Consider the following 15,678-nt stretch of genomic DNA (forward strand, 5'->3'; position numbering starts at 1 on the left):
TTTCCTCTATTTAGCCCAAGTGTTCAAGTAGCCGTAAAGACTGCAAGTGTGTGTAGAACTTTCGATTACTCGATGGGACACTCTTATAGTCTTGCAAAAAATGCAAGTGTTTACAGCGCTTTTATTTATTATCTTTTCAATACTTTTCATTTTAAAATAAACTTATACATGTCCATTCAGTGATTGCTAAGTAACTAACAAGACACACATTTAAAATTGTGGTGCTTCTAATTAAGTGATAAAAACAGTTGTAAATGTTGTACAAAATAGGCCTACACATACCATACTCATCTTTGCACCAATAAAATGTGCAACACTTTGTTTTTACTACCAACTTATATGTATCTAATTCATTTAAATTACAGTGGAATGTTTTCCTCGACATCTCGTGATTTTGGGGCACATGAGTTCCCGAACATAATGCATGATGGGATACGCTTAGCCTTGAATACCGCTTCGAAGCGGTATTCGAGATAGTGTGGGTTTAGTATGCATTAAGGGCACTGCACTTGGGCATTTTTAAGACATGGGACAGTCTTGCGCACTTACTTCCTGTCGTGTGGGTATTTGGACTAGGCATTAGAATAGAGGAAAGTACTTATGCCTACTATCTGAGCTTTCATTCAGTTTGCCATTGTATCTGGCTGCCAAGTGCCTCTGCTTGATCTTGGTTTTTGTTTTAAGAAAACATGATGGCCATTCAACAGAACTTTTGAAATATTGTGATAGTTCAAAAATGTGAGGCGACATCATCACCTAATTACAATTATGCTTCATCCATGAATAATATCGCAAACTTCAAGCACAAGTGTTTTTGTGGTAGATGTTGTGAGCTACACAAGATTTCTTCTTTCCTAGTGTGTGACATCATCTAGATCTTTAAATGCGTCATTGGCCCTGCGTGAAGGCACACTAGCTCGCTAACCAGTCAAAAGACACAGACAAATGGGAGCTAGTGCCCAGTCCTGCAACAGTGGATGCAACAATAGCATCGGCTGTTCTCCTATGCACAGAGACATCGGTGAGTTGTTTCCAGGCAAGTGTGGGAGGCCCCTGGCAAACAGAACCCGACCCCCACCCTCCCCTACCACTGCAAAGCCTGGCCCCCGCTGTTGGGGTCCTCCGATGAGCAATAAAAAGGGACCGTTGTTGCCGCTGTGGTGGAGGGAAGATGAGATGGACGCTTCTGTTTTTCTCTCCCTGAATCTATCTCCTGATGCCCACAGAAGGGAAAAGAAGAAAGAAAGAGGAAAGGAAGCAAAGCGTGGCGTTCTGGGGCGTTCCGCCTCCCCCCGCCTCTACCCCAGAGGAGCTGTGTTGAGGAAAAGAGAGGGGGCCTGGGCCATGTGATGGGGAGAGCATGCGGACATGGTTCGGCCCCCAGGCAGAGGGAACGGGGTCTGCTGCATGATTAATCTGGCTGAGGGCAGGAGGACCGCCACAGGCCTGCCGCATTAACTCCCTGCTCTCCCTCTACACACACACAAATAAAAAACACACACCCACAGAAAATCTGGGTTGATGGCCAGAATGTGAGCCAGTGTGTCCACCTGCAGCAGAGGCAGGGTTAGTTTGTTTGAAAAGTAGAGCGAGCCTTTGTTTTTGCCACAGGCTCAGTCTCGCCTCTGTCACATGAGAGGCTGCATGCAGGAAGTCACAGGGATGTTTGTGTATTGACATGCTGCTTGGACATGGTCACTGGATGTTAAACTTGTGCCTCGGAGCAGATAAGAAAGTCCCAAAAGATTAAGAATAAGACAAGAAGAGGTCTGTCGAGGATATAGAGATGTCAACTTAGTATTCAGTAAGGTGATCATTTCTGATATGTACTCATTTGTATATGGTGTTTCATTCAGTTCTGTTCTGTGTTAAATAACTTTCATCAAATATAAACTAATATTCATGATTTTCCACAGGTTGGTCTGAAAGCACTTTGTGGTCAGACTAGTTCTCAATGTACATATGCAGCAGTGGAGATCTTTGGTCACTTGCTTGCCAGCGCCAAGCCCAGGCAGACAGAGGGTTAAACTCTTGCAGTCCAGCCGCATTAACTGGAAAGGAATGAAGTGTCAAGCGTGTTCTCACCGCAGCGAAACGGTCGAAACCCTAACCCCCCACCCCCCCAGCAACCTCCCACAGCCGTGACCAAATTATTTCCTAGCCTCTTGAGATTCGCCTCGCCAGACAAAAATCTGCAGCGCAGCCCTGATTCAGTGCACAAACATGCAGCCTCCCTCGTCTCTCAACGCCTCTGTGCCGCCACTTTGAAGAAAATAGGCCTCCTTTTTTTAACGGGCCTCCGTTAGGACAGCTCCGTCTGTTTACACTCGACAGATTTAAATGCTCCCAAAAATGGCACCCACAAACAACTTGGCTTCCTCCATGCGTGAGGGCCAGTTCAAGAGTCTGCTTTTTGTTTGACTTCGCTATCTCTCTCCCTTTGTCAGTTTCGCTTTTCCTCAGGTTTGGACTCAACACATTTTAAGCAAGAATAACCAAAAACTCCAAGTGATAGTAGTTTTGAATTTCAACAGTAGAGGTGGGAAACAGGGTGGTGGTGGGAGGGTGGGGGGTGTAGTAGAGTGAACCCCACCAGTCCGCACAGCCCTGCCAAACTGCTTTAAAAAAAAACTCTGTTTTATTTATAGTGTGCTGTATCCATGGCAACCAAAGAGGTCAGGCAAGCCAGGCCTGTGTTTCACCCTGCTCTGGGGATTAGGATTTCACAGAGGTTTTCTGATGTGTAGAAGGTGGGCTGGAGCTGCTCACCAACTGAACGCCACAGACTAGTGAGAAACTCGAATTCTCTGGAGTCCTGAGGAGAGGCTGGAGATCTGCTGGGGGAATTCTGGGGAGTGAGAGTGGGTGGGGAAGATGGGGGCTCCAGCAGACTTACGGAAATGTAGAGAAGTGTGATGCCAACCTTAATGAGCTGGTCTAGGCTCTGGAGAGCAAGCCGGTAGTGCTCAATTGGAGTTGTTTTTGCTAGTTCTCACTGATACCCAAACCAACTGATACCCAATCCAACTTTAAGGCTGTTGGCAAAAGCAAAGCCATAAATATTTACCACAGAAATTGTTCCAAGTAAGCAAAACATCTAACCTTCTCAGTGTGGACTTCTCAGCAGTTGCAGTCAATTTAAATGGGCTTGCAACAATAGTGTCACAATACACTGGTGAAAAGGGTTCAAGAGAGGAAGGAGAGGTTGCAAGAGCTTGGGGAAATTTGGGGCAAAACGAGCAGTCCTCAATATCAATACAATCTGGAGTTATTCTAAAGTACAGATTTACCTATTTTTTTGCACCTCATAACTGTCCTGGGCTGTCTGAGGTCATAAGCCCATTACTCATAACAGAGAAATGATAGGTGGCGGAAAGAGAGAAACTCTGTAAAGCGGAAGATTTTTGTGGCCTTGTTATTTTCATCCCAGGCACTGCGTGCAGGAGCCGTTCCAAATCTGTGCGTGGGAGCCAGTTGGAGTAGACCAAAGAGAGGGAAAGGGAGAGAGAAGAGAGTGAGAGAGAAAAGAAAGATTTGGAGGGGGTGCTTTGACATGCTCTCCAAGAACGGCAACGCTTGAGCATGTGGACTTCCGGATCCCTCCTGGAGTGCACGCAGTCAGCGTTGCTAGGAGACAGACTTCCGTGGGGTTGGTGGAGGATGACGCCTGGCAGGGTAGGAGGTGGAGTATGATTGTATGATTGGCCTCCACTCTTTTGGTTGGAAAAAACTCAGTCCACAACTCTTCCTTCTCAGTGTTGTCATTCCTCTTACCTCCACACCTGTGACGACACCCCCGATCTCAAGGGGGCGCCATCAGCATCTGTGGCCACACATCTTGTAGCACAGGCTCCACTGCTTGTGACCAAGACTATGAAGACGGTTGCCAGGAGACCGAAGGTGTTCGATGTAAAAGGCTTGCACTGTTGCCAGGAGATTGTGGTTCTGACTTTGAGGGAGACTTGGGGCTCTCAGGGGGTTGGCGTCGCCAGTGGGACGGGGGCTGGCGCTGTTAAGAGAAGCCACTGGCCAGAAAGAGTTGTGTGCTGGTGAGGAGTCAAGGGTACAAAAGACTATGCGTCAATGGGCATCATACTGAGGACAAGTGTGTGTCACATTGGTGACTGATTAAAAACTAAACCGGTTGAAAGGGTGACAACATGCCACAACTCATTATTATACATCACAGAGAACTTCAGTCACAATGAAGTGCACAGTGAGACATCTGTATGCATAAACAAATTGCTCATTATCACAATTTACCACTAAAGAGAACCTCACGGTGAGGCGCAATAGCTCCAAGTTTGTTATTGCTGACATGCCCTAGAGACTTGAAGATGTTTTAAAGCCCAAATGCAACTTACCTAACAGATTCCTATTATTAGCGAAGACTATAGAATTAAGACTCGTCACTCGTATTGCTTTGAATGGGGAAAAGTGCAACGCTCAATATGGCGGAATAACTCCCGCCTTCAAAACAAGAGCCAATCACCGATTGCAGTCACTGAAGCTGCTGTTAGAAGCTCAGGTTCCTTTAGAAACAGTCAGACACGCGCTTCCACTGCGCATGCGCATTAGCCTTGATCCTGGCTGAAAATTTTCATTTTCTGTCATGATTTGAGTGTTTAGAAACAAAATTTATGAGACAGTTGTTGTCTGATTTCATTGGTGATTTCAAATATGAATTAATCGGAAGCTTGGCGAACAGTTTTGGAGAATTTAATGTTTCCCCATTCAAAAAGATAGGAGCTGCACTTGCATGCCCAAAAGGCTTTTCAAAGATGGTCGCCGAGTGAAATGACTTGTCTTAAAGGGACTTTGTTATTAGTTGGGGTGACTTTTGATGTTATCAAGGTCTCAAGTCCTTCATGCCTCTCTGTACAAAACCTGTGATGTCACTTCTCAAGAATGTATCCAAATCCCATTGCAACAACACCAAGAGTACACATGTGCGCACACATATAGACTGGGCTTGTACTGCAATGCCGATCCTTTTGCAGAAGCTGCAATGCATGCTGGTATATAGCTGTTGAGCGTGAGCCCAGCTGAGCCTCAGAGCTTCATTTATCAGTAGGGACACACACACAAAGGACTCAGTGTGGGGGGGCAGTAATTGGATCTACGCCTGCCTGGTGCCCCTAAGACCTACTCCAGCCCCCATCCCCCAAATCCTCCCTCTCTTCTTCACCCTTTTCTCCTTCATCTCACCGTTATCTCCACGCCGCTCAAGAAACATGCGGCACATATGTGTGCAGATACAGACAGATACGAGCACGCCGCACACACATGCTGTGACATGCTGTGCACCCTCTCTGGATTCTCAAACATTTTATGCTGTTATGTTGCGAGACCTAGATGGCTGAAAACTTGAAAGATTTCTCTCCAGCTGTAGGCTGCAGGGAACCAAACTGCCCCACATCTGTCTGTAACATCCCTGTGAACTTATTTCTGCTCTTGTCTTAGTGGTGATGTTGAGATTTTGTCAATTTGAGTTATGCAAGCTGTTATTTTACCTCATCGAATACAAGGAGTGACACCTACGCCAGTACGCAGATTTAGCTTACAGATCAGCTAAACCTCTCAATCTCTCAGTTTCTCATCTTCTTTCCCTTCACTGACATTGTTCTTCTCTTGTTTTGTGGTTGTTGTTGTCATTTCAAGCTGTGGAGCAGAGAGCGAGGTCTGATCTGGGCTGGATTTGTGCTCGGCTGTAGTTGTGGCTGGTGCAGTGCTGTTGGCTCCTGGGCAGGCAGGCAGGCCCCTGCGGCCCGGGCCCTTTTCCAGCATGGGCGGCAGCAAATCGGACAAAGAAGCTCAGTCTCTCCGGGTGTGTGCCTGTGTGTGTGCGAGTGGTTCTGCAGAAAGACCCTGGCGAGCCCTGCGCGAGGGTCTTATCCTCACGGCTCAAACACACGCCACCAGCTGCTGCCCTCTTCCTGTGCTTTCATTAAGGCAGCCTCCGTCCTGTTCCGTAGGGTAATTCACACACAGTTACAGTGTTTCCGAAAAGGGAAAATATATCTCTCATCTCCCCTTCCTCTGTTTCATTTCTCTCTCCCTTGCCTCTGTTGAAAGCTACGCGACCAAACTAGATAGCTCCCATTATAATCAACCAAGCTACCCTGCTAGCACGCAACAGCTTTGTTGATTATAATGGGAGCGATCTACTTTGGATGCGCTGTTTGCTTGCAGTATAGACACGATGGTACGCTCTCTCTCTCTCTTTTTCTCTATCTGTCTAGCACACTGGCCAGAGCAAGAAGAGAGGTGCCAGCCGGAGCTCATAGCCACTGCAGCATTCACAGCACAATGAAATATCTCCGTCTTTGGCCGGCTCTGGTCAGCACTGGGCTGTTTTGTCTTTGTAGTGTGCATGTGAATGAGTGCGTCTGAAGGTTAGCATATTTCTTCATGTGCATTTCTAAGCGGTATGTGTGTTGTGTGTGTGTAAAGTCTGTTGGAGCCGCAGTGTGCGGAGCTCTGAGCCCAGAGCCAAGCCAGGCATTGCCAGAGGGAGCGCCTGCTATGTAGGGCGACGGGCAAGCTGGACGCCAGTGGAATATCAACGCAGAGCTGCCGCCACTCCTCCCAGCAGCCCACCTGCCCACTCTCCTCACTCCAGAGAGAGAGGGAGAGAGAGAGAAAGAGATGGACAGTGGGTGAGAGAGAAGGGGGGTTCCAGGAAATTGCCAGGTAGTTTCCAGACCCACTTCCCTGTGTCGCGCCCAATTAATCAGGGCCGCATCCATGCTGGCTGCCCCCTCCCTATTAACAGGAGGTGTGTGTATGTGTGTGTTCACAAAAGTGACCAAGAAACTTCATTAAATGTGTTTGAGTCACTGAGGTTTGAAGTAGCTAACTTAATATAAAGTGCTATAAAGCTTTTTATGTTTAGTTATTGTGCTATGCTTTGTTCTCATTTACATGTGTGTGTGTTCACAGGGCTTGACGGAGTGTTCGCTAACACCTGCGAACCTCACATTCTCTCATTTGTACGTCCTGTGGTGCTTGCACACCTGGATACACACACACACACACTAACACCAGCTCCTTTTGCTGAAAATGTTCAGGTTTCGACTGATTATTTGGCTGTTTTGGGGTTTTAGCTTACCATCATGATGTGATTCTTAGCTGTCTTCATGTGTTTGTGTGTGTGTGTGTGTGTGTGTGTGTGTGTGTGTGTGTGTGTGTGTGTGTGTGTGTGTGTGTGTGTGTGTGTGTGTGTGTGTGTGTGTGTGTGTGTGTGTGTGTGTGTGTGTGTGTGTGTGTGTGTGTGTGTGTATGTGTGTGTGTGTGCTAAAAGATTGCAATCAGCCACCACTGTGTGTTTTCACCTGCGTGTCATTATTTCCAACCAAATCAGTGGCTAAAGCTGTCGTGTTTATATTGGTCTTACCTGACACATGGTCCTGCAGAACTGTCACGTATTGTACTATTTATGTAAATTAATTTGTATGTCAGTTTTGCAGATGTCACTCCCATCGTTCCGAGCATGGCTGAGTTTATTTGTGAGTGTATGTCTGCCTAAAGTAAACTGTGTGTGTTAGCGTGTGCTTGTGTGCGGTATAATCACTGCTCTGGGTAAACCTGTGTGTGTGTGTCTGTAGCGTGCAGTGCTGCGTGGAGGACGGGCGCGGTGTGAGCAGAGAGACAGCTGCCCTGACAGATGCCAGGAGGCAGGACCCCACTGGGGAGCAGGGGGGGACGGAGCTGGCACTCTCTCACCCCAACGGAAACACCATGGGCTGCAGAGGAAGTGGGCAGGGGGAGAGACCCTGTTTGTGTGTGTGTGCGAGGTGTAGATGCTTCTCCCTTCATCTCAGCTTGTGTACGGCAGGGACAGTTTAAAAAACACTTGAAAGTGCAATGAGGCAGATAACATTAACAGTTTTCTTCATACCTGCTGGAATAATTACATGCTATCAGGATGCTAGCAAACACTGCCACTGTTTGTTCTTTTATAATTTACTATTATCTGCTTTCTCGTGGAACTTGGACATTTAAGTTGACCTTCACTGTCTGGTATTACACTTACAAAAACATACTGTTAAAGTCAGTTTAATGGCAATACAAGATGGTAGTACTTTGGTATTTTGATACTGTATATACCATGGTATTGTTTGGTTACTACAGTATAAACCTGCAAGTTCTTCTTTGCAAAGAAGATATCGCTTATAAATTCAGACTTCAATCTCAATCTTGTAATGGTAAATAAAAGTTGACAACCAACGTCAAAAATTATTTTTCTTTTTATGATTAGCTCAAAACTTCAATTTATATTATTTACCCAATTTTGTTCTCATTCAACACAATGCTGAAGTTATTTTAATTAGCACATACCAAAATCTCAATCTCAGCAATGGATCAAATTTTAAACCCAGGAATATTGAGTACAAATTTCACATGTCTTTAAATAACAAGATATAATGCAAAACTATATCTTTGATGACATTCATTTAATATTGTAGCCTACTATTTATTCATTTATCAGTTTAACTCTTGGAGCTCCCGCATTTCATTTAAAGTATCGTCTTTAACCGATCTGAGCCAGTACATAAATCAAAATCTCAAAAATCTATTCTACACTCTACTAAAGGATTATTAGGAACACTTGTTCAATTTCTCATTAATGCAATTATCTAATCAACCAATCACATGGCAGTTGCTTCAATGCATTTAGGGGTGTGGTCCTGGTCAAGACAATCTCCTGAACTCCAAACGGAATGTCAGAATGGGAAAGAAAGGTGATTTAAGCCATTTTGAGCGTGGCATGGTTGTTGGTGCCAAACGGGCCGGTCTGAGTATTTCACAATCTGCTCAGTTACTGGGATTTTCACGCACAACCATTTCTAGGGTTTACAAAGAATGGTGTGAAAAGGGAAAAACATCCAGTATGCGGCAGTCCTGTGGGCGAAAATGCCTTGTTGATGCTAGAGGTCAGAGGAGAATGGGCCGACTGATTCAAGCTGATAGAAGAGCAACTTTGACTGAAAAAACCACTCGTTACAACCGAGGTATGCAGCAAAGCATTTGTGAAGCCACAACACGCACAACCTTGAGGCGGATGGGCTACAACAGCAGAAGACCCCACCGGGTACCACTCATCTCTACTACAAATAGGAAAAAGAGGCTACAATTTACCAAAATTGGAAGAGCTTTGGTAAAAAGAGCTTACCAAAATTGGACAGTTGAAGACTGGAAAAATGTTGCCTGGTCTGATGAGTCTCAATTTCTGTTGAGACATTCAGATGGTAGAGTCAGAATTTAGTGTAAACAGAATGAGAACATGGATCCATCATGCCTTGTTACCACTGTGCAGGCTGGTGGTGGTGGTGTAATGGTGTGGGGGATGTTTTCTTGGCACACTTTAGGCCCCTTAGTGCCAATTGGGCATCGTTTAAATGCCACGGCCTACCTGAGCATTGTTTCTGACCATGTCCATCCCTTTATGGCCACCATGTACCCATCCTCTGATGGCTACTTCCAGCAGGATAATGCACCATGTCACAAAGCTCGAATCATTTCAAATTGGTTTCTTGAACATGACAATGAGTTCACTGTACTAAAATGGCCCCCACAGTCACCAGATCTCAACCCAATAGAGCATCTTTGGGATGTGGTGGAACGGGAGCTTCGTGCCCTGAATGTGCATCCCACAAATCTGCATCAACTGCAAGATGCTATCCTATCAATATGGGCCAACATTTCTAAAGAATGCTTTCAGCACCTTGTTGAATCAATGCCACAAATAAGGCAGTTCTGAAGGCGAAAGGGGGTCAAACACAGCATTAGTATGGTGTTTCTAATGGCGCTTTTCCATTACCAGTACCAGCTCGACTCGACTCGACTCGCCTTGGCTCGCCTCGACTCGGCTCGCTTTTCGCTCCGTTTTCCATTGCAGAAAGTACCGCCACAAATAGTACCCGGTCGTCATAGCGACGCCTTTCGTTCCTCGTTGCCCCATCAAGCTCTCGCTGGATCCTCTCTTCGGCAACCAAACAAAGGAATGTCTGCACCTCCTCGTTTGACCACGGCGTATTCTTCCGAGTTGCCATAATAATAGTAGTAAGTTTAGTAGCTATCTCTGGCCAAACTATTTAAAAATGGCGGGGTTATTCTGGATACTCCATCTGGCGCGTGCAATGATGACGCAGATTCTCTGTGACCAATCAGCAGTCGGCATTGTTTTCACGTCACATTTTAGTATCGCCTTAGCTCGCCTCAGCTCGCTTAGAACCTCACCGGAGGTGGTACGAAAAAAAGTACCCGAAAGCAGGTACAGGTACAACTTTTACACAGTGGAAAACCAAACAAAGGCGAGTCGAGTCGAGCCGAGCCGAGCCGAGGCGAGCTGGTACTGTGTAGTGGAAAAGCGCCATAATAATCCTTTAGGTGAGTGTATATCTTGCAAATATCTGCGCTATCCACAGAATCAACAGAATTTTGATCTGATTTTGGCTCAGTTGGTATCTGATACATGATTCACCATGGATTTGATACACAAATGCTTTTAAGATTAGCAGTGCCCTCGATCTAACAGTAACGTAAAGAACTTAAAGAATACTATGGTATTTCAAGGTTTTTTGATACTACAATATGGTTTTACCATGGTTTCCATTGTATAAAGCCAAGGTACCTTCTTTAAAGGAAATGTACTATTTGTTCTGTTTTGACGTAAAATATTTCTTCAAAAGACATGCATTTTCATGCATCCAAACAAAAACAAGTTTTTCACTAGAAAATAAAGGAAATTGCTTTCATTATGCATTTAAAGTCTATGCGAATTGCACCCATATCACAATATACTGTATATTCCTGGTCGCATTTACCATTGTTTGTGATTCCAACAGGAATCCAGGCAATTTGGAATTTCACATGAGGGCGAAAGATTTCCCCACACAAATTTCGCATTGGGTTCAAGTTGGTCAATCAAATTTCGCCACGTTGATCAACAGAAGGTTTCTTGGTTTAAAAGTAACTTCTGCGTAAGCTGTGCTTTACATTATCACAATCGACAATTCCTCTAACATGACCACACCAATTTGAACGATTCCTGTGTTAAAAATATTGTAATGCTAATTGTTGCTAATGGAGTCACCAAATGTTTGAATTTCATTTAGGAACTACAAGTACCAAGGATAAGGGGACAGAAACAGAAAGACAGAGGAGAAACATCTGGAGGTGAAGAGAGGATATGAAGGCTGGACTCATGTGAGAAACTTGTTCTGTTACAGATGACCCACTTCCACACTCCAGCCCCTCTCTCTCTCTCTCTCTCTCTCTCTCTCTCTCTCTCTCTCTCTAATATGTGTGAAACTCGCACACACTGCTCCCTGGTGTCTGCACACGCAGAATCAATTTATAAAATAAACATGCAGGTGTGTGAAAATGTGACATAATAAGCAAAAAGTCACACTCACTCAGGATTACACTGGTAAAATGCAGATTAAATAATACAATGAATAGCATATCAGTATATGCTGAAAGTCCATAGCAATCTATTTTGCTATTGAGTTTGCCAATCTGGAAGTATACATTCAAACAGGTAGCGTTTTTGGTGCATCCGCAGATACTTTGGCCATTGCATTGCATATCGCTGTTTTTTCAGCATCTAATGCCATGAGCAGCTCCATATTTATAAAATTCTGCATGATGTTAAAAGTAGTTCAACTCCGACCCCTGTGCTTTGTTTCATTCTGTATTGGTTATTTTTGAATGCAAGTCACTGTGACAAAAACATGAAAGTGGTACTTGAATTGATGTGGTGGTATATGAATAAGAATTTCACAAGGCACTAAACAAGCTCTCGAGGACTTCCTGCTGTCCCTCAGAGGGTTATACAATTGCTGAGATCATGACATTAGTTTTATGTCGCAAAGGTTCTGAAAATAGGCCAGTTAAGTGGCTTTAAACTGCGTTAGTTCGTGTGTATGTGGTCCAACTGCAACGTCTGCGCAGGAGGAAGTGTTGCCATGGTGAGGTAGACCGAATGGCCAGAGACACTGTCCTCTGTTCCACGCTCACTGCAGCTGTCCTCTCGATGTGTGTCAACGGCGCGCGTGTTTCTGAGTGGGTGTGTGTCGGAGAACAAAAATAGTTTTTGCGCAAATGAAAAACAAATGGTTTGTGCTTGTTTTCCATTACTGCTGTCCAGGTGATGGCATGAAGACCGCCGAAGCTTGTTTTTTTTCTCTCACACACAGTTTACATCTGAAGGGTGTGCCTGTGTCCTTCAACTCTGTGGTCGCTGATCAGTCTCTAGCCGTCGTCCCAGTCCGGGAGTGAAGGGATGACCTCACCACTGCAGCTTCTGGACTTCCTGTCCCAGCAGCATCGGGTTTTTCCATCTGCCGGGAGTCTGTGTCCTGTAAGCCTGCTCGTGTGAAAGTGGCCCACTCAAGGGCGCGTTGATGAAAGCTATTGTTGGTCTGGAGATAGCACTTTACACACACACACACACACACACCTAAAAAAATTCACAATCCTACATACACAAAGCAGTGTGTTGAGATTTTTGTCCGTAGAGACCATGCCCATGGAGTCCGTGTCCATGGAGACTACATTCATGAAAGGGTCCAAGTAAAGCAAAGTAGGGAGAGGTTACAGTGTGGTAGAAGTTAATCGAGGACTGAAGTCTGCGTGAGTGTATGTGTGTGTTGGTTTTTGAGTTTAGAAAATTAATGGAAGGTTACTTTTCAAAGCTGCAGTCCGTAGCTTTTTTGGGGTTAAAAATGATCCAAAATACATATTTGAGAAAATACATAACCAGCCAGTGTTCAAAACTATCTGCTTGCCTTAGCTCGATTCAAAACGTTAAGCTTGTAATAATGTTTTGAATTCCAGTGGTACTGGTGGATTTCCGCGGGAGATTCGAGCATGTCTTTGCGTCATTACGTCACATCTGTACACATAAAGAAGGAGTCTCGGCTAGTATAAGCTATGTTGCGTGTGAGGATGTTGGAGGTGGAGATTTATAGCCTTTTCTCACAGCACTTGATATAATTAATCTTATTAATTTGATGGCGGATCCAGAAAGGTTCAAACGACAATCACCAGTGACAACAGATTCACCCGCTGTAAAATGCAAAAGACTTCGTTCGGACTTCGGAGTGACTACAGAAAAAAAAGAGACTGCAACCGGAACCCGTGCGAAAACAAGGACACATATCGGAAGGACATTACATGGTCACGCAATGCTGACGTTGTTAACATTAACAATTTGAGAACAAAGTATAATTTGCATGGTTTTATGTGATATGATAACTTATAAGTGATTGTTAGATTTAATCAGCGCGATTTACTGCAATGTCAGAACCAGAACAAAAGTTACTTACTAGTTCAGATGACATTTTCCGGTGAAAATTCTTATGTTGGTCATACTTCCAAAAAGAATAATCTGTGATTCTGAATGCCAGTATCCACACCGGCACGGTGACTGACAGCTGCACACTCTCCTCAAACATTGTGTTCATCCACGCTGTGTCGTGTCGAAGTACAACTCGCGTAAAGTTGATAATTCCGCGAATAACTGCAATTGCAGATTTTGAACAGAGATGGCGACAAACAGGAAACACTGCGGACTGCAGCTTTAAACAGCCTATACAGACAGAACAATTTTCAAATTTCAGTGAAATCGAACAGAATTTTGTGAGTTTTCTCCTTAAAACAAAAAACGAGATACAAAATTACAAGAAAATGTACTTTTGTTGAGGCCATCTGTTTGCATTAATTCAACTTATTTTTTAAAATAATCATGTTCAACAGAGGAATTTGTGGAGAAAACTACATGGCCCATGATGTAAAGAAAATTTCACCAATCAGAGTGTCACGACGAGCAAATCGTCCCAAAAGAGCTTGCAGGGAACGCCCACTCCCATGAAGTACCGTGGATGACATAATAGAGTCGGTCTCCCTGCACTCTCAAACTACTTGTATTATATAGTTTACAATAAACTTAATGTATTGTTTCTGTAGATACAATCAACAACTTTATATTAATAGTTTCATATTTGTCCATCGCTTTTAATTTGATTGTCATTTGCAATATGAGATTGTAGTTCTTTCCATCACTAAAGCCGTATACACATTCTTGTACTTTTGACTTTTTGTTTGATTTTCAAATACTTTTTTGCTTCAAATAAAAGTTTCTGATGTTGTGATTTACCTCGTAGCTGATTGGCTTATTCCATAGCAATATTAATTGTATAGCGCTTTTTCACAATACATATCGTTTCAAAGAATCTTTACAGAAAATGTACGCTTTAGAGTGATCTGTTATCAGAGGCGTCCAAGTAATGCATTTCATAAATGTACATATACAAATCACACAGTTAGCCAACATCATGTATTAATTTTAGGCAGAAATAGTGAGCTCATCGAAGTAATTATTACAAGTTGTGAACATAATGATTATAATATATAGAAAATGTAGCATTGGCGCATGTTGATTCAGAGTTTGCGTCATCTTGAGCCCTCGCAGGAGTTTGAGTCATCTCGAGTCGTCTCTTCACAGGTGTTGGGGCATCTAAAGTCTTCCTAAGAGGCTGGATCCAAACTGGAGCTGACATACTCTCTATGGGCATCCTGAGATAAAACAGAGAGAAGCAAATGGAAAATAATTAGCGTAGCTGCTGTTCATAACATTAAGCAAAATGCATAATGTCAAATGCATAATGTGCATTTGATCTGATATAACTGGAGTACAAGGTTATGAGATGCATTGTGTGAATGCTTGGCTAAAGAGATGTCTTTAATCTAGATTTAAACTGGGAGAGTCTGAGCCACGAACATTATCAGGAAGGCTTAGGAGCCAAATGCGAAAACGCTCTCCCTACTTTAGTGGACTTAGATATCCTAGGTACAACCAGAAGTCCAGAGTTTTGTGACCTTAAAGATCGTGATGGATTGTAGGGCGATAGAAGATCGGTTAAATACACAGGAGCTAAACCGTTTAGGGCCTTATAGGTCAGTAGCAATAGAAATCGATACTGAACTTAAAGGGTTCACCCAAAAATTCTGTAATTACTCTGAGAGTGAGTTCACGTAGTGCAACAGCACAGCGCTACGTCAGAACGTAGCCTCACTATTGGCCGACGCTGGTCATGAGTGTGATGCTGGCCAATAGTGAGCCTATACGTTCTGACGTATAGCGCTGCGCTGTTACACTACGTGAACTCACTCTGAGGCCCACACTGAAGAAGATGAATAGTTGAGTAAAGTTGTTATTTTAGGGGTTTTTTGCGCACAAGAAGTATTCTGGTCACTTGATAAACTTAAGGTTGAGCCACTGTAGTCACTTGGACTATTTCAACAATGTTTTTTACTAACTTTCTGGGCCGGCAGGTTTCAATTACAATAGAAGCCTATGGAGGAGTGGGACAGCTCTCAGATTTCATCAAAAATATCTTAATTTGTGTTCCGAAGATGAACGAAAGTCTTACGGGGTTGGAACAACATGAGGGTGATTAATTACTGACAGAATTGTGGGGTAGATACGAAGTATGAAACGTTTTTGAGGGCCTGACAAGCTGCCATTCCGTTTTTTGCAAATAATGTTTATTTTTGGCTGACCTCACCATTTCATGTCTTTTTTTTATATATATATACCATCCACTCCAACCACATAAATCCATTCTGGTACAATTATTAATGGATAAAATTATATCCAGCCCTCTCGCT

The sequence above is a fragment of the Rhinichthys klamathensis genome, unplaced genomic scaffold (assembly GCF_029890125.1).
Source record: "Rhinichthys klamathensis goyatoka isolate OS25496 unplaced genomic scaffold, OSU_Roscu_1.1 h1tg000191l_1, whole genome shotgun sequence".
NCBI lineage: Eukaryota > Metazoa > Chordata > Actinopteri > Cypriniformes > Leuciscidae > Rhinichthys > Rhinichthys klamathensis.